Source organism: Saccoglossus kowalevskii, chromosome 12 (assembly GCF_978046115.1).
Source record: "Saccoglossus kowalevskii chromosome 12, keSacKowa6.1, whole genome shotgun sequence".
In the NCBI taxonomy this organism is placed as follows: domain Eukaryota; kingdom Metazoa; phylum Hemichordata; class Enteropneusta; family Harrimaniidae; genus Saccoglossus; species Saccoglossus kowalevskii.
This window is the reverse complement of record NC_140652.1, coordinates 31838548-31841047: the sequence shown is the minus strand read 5'-3', so window position 1 is coordinate 31841047 and position 2500 is coordinate 31838548.

Sequence of the window (2500 nt, the reverse complement as noted above, 5' to 3'; positions counted from 1 at the left end):
AACAGTCAAGAATTTCAGAACTCTAAAGAAAAAACATAATACCTTCATCACAGATGGTTCCGATGTAGGCAGTACTTGTACAATCACAAGAAAATGCACCACCAATGACAGAGCAGGATCCTCCATTTTGACAGGGATCGTTACTTCCACAATCTGTTTAATTAGAATATGAATGGGGTTTAAATGTGGAAATGTTATTAATATTAATAATAATATTAATATTAATAATAATATTAATAATAATAATAATAATAATAATAATAATAATAATAATAATAATAATAATAATAATAATAATAATAATAATAATAATAATGAATGTTTACAAAATATTCAAACATTACCTTGGCATTGAAATGCACCAGAAGTTATCGAACACACTTGAACATCTGTACAGGGATTATTATTCGAGCAATCTGCAAACAATAATTTAATAATTGCTGAGAAATGTCACGGTATATTTGTTGGCTGGATACCGACAACTATGTTGAGTATCTCATGCAGTATAATCACAATTGTTTGAAACAAATATAACATAGCAGTCAAGAATTTCAGAACTCTAAAGAAAAAACATAATACCTTCATCACAGATGGTTCCGATGTAGGCAGTACTTGTACAATCACAAGAAAATGCACCACCAATGACAGAGCAGGATCCTCCATTTTGACATGGATCGTTACTCCCACAATCTGTTTAATTAGAATATGAATGGGGTTTAAATGTGGAAATATTAATAATAATAATAATAATAATAATAATAATAATAATAATAATAATAATAATAATAATAATAATAACAATAATAATAATGAATGTTGACAAAATATTCAAACATTACCTTGGCATTGAAATGCACCAGAAGTTATCAAACACACTTGAACATCTGTACAGGGATTATTATTCGAGCAATCTGCAAACAATAATTTACTAATTGGTGAGAAATGTCACGGTATATTTGTTGTATGGATACCGATAACTATGTTGAGTATCTCATGCAGTATAATCACAATTGTTTGAAACAAATATAACATAACAGTCAAGAATTTCAGAACTGTAAAGAAAAAACATAATACCTTCATCACAGATGGTTCCGATGTAGGCAGTACTTGTACAATCACAAGAAAATGCACCACCAATGACAGAGCAGGATCCTCCATTTTGACATGGATCGTTACTCCCACAATCTGTTTAATTAGAATATGAATGGGGTTTAAATGTGGAAATATTAATAATAATAATAATAATAATAATAATAATAATAATAATAATAATAATAATAATAATAATTATAATAATAATAATAATGAATGTTGACAAAATATTCAAACATTACCTTGGCATTGAAATGCACCAGAAGTTATCAAACACACTTGAACATCTGTACAGGGATTATTATTCGAGCAATCTGCAAACAATAATTTACTAATTGGTGAGAAATGTCACGGTATATTTGTTGTATGGATACCGATAACTATGTTGAGTATCTCATGCAGTATAATCACAATTGTTTGAAACAAATATAACATAACAGTCAAGAATTTCAGAACTCTAAAGAAAAAACATAATACCTTCATCACAGATGGTTCCGATGTAGGCAGTACTTGTACAATCACAAGAAAATGCACCACCAATGACAGAGCAGGATCCTCCATTTTGACAGGGATCGTTACTTCCACAATCTGTTTAATTATAATATGAATGGGGTTTAAATGTGGAAATATTATTATTATTAATAATAATAATAATAATAATAATAATAATAATAATAATAATAATAATAATAATAATAATAATAATAATGAATGTTGACACAATATTCACACATTACCTTGGCATTGAAATGCACCAGAAGTTATCAAACACACTTGAACATCTGTACAGGGATTATTATTCGAGCAATCTGCAAACAATAATTTACTAATTGGTGAGAAATGTCACGGTATATTTGTTGTATGGATACCGATAACTATGTTGAGTATCTCATGCAGTATAATCACAATTGTTTGAAACAAATATAACATAACAGTCAAGAATTTCAGAACTGTAAAGAAAAAACATAATACCTTCATCACAGATGGTTCCGATGTAGGCAGTACTTGTACAATCACAAGAAAATGCACCACCAATGACAGAGCAGGATCCTCCATTTTGACAGGGATCGTTACTCCCACAATCTGTTTAATTACAATATGAATGGGGTTTAAATGTGGAAATAATAATAATAATAATAATAATAATAATAATAATAATAATAATAATAATAATAATAATGAATGTTTACAAAATATTCAAACATTACCTTGGCATTGAAATGCACCAGAAGTTATCGAACACACTTGAACATCTGTACAGGGATTATTATTCGAGCAATCTGCAAACAATAATTTACTAATTGCTGAGAAATGTCACGGTATATTTGTTGTCTGGATACCGATAACTATGTTGAGTATCTCATGCAGTATAATCACAATTGTTTGAAACAAATATAACATAACAGTC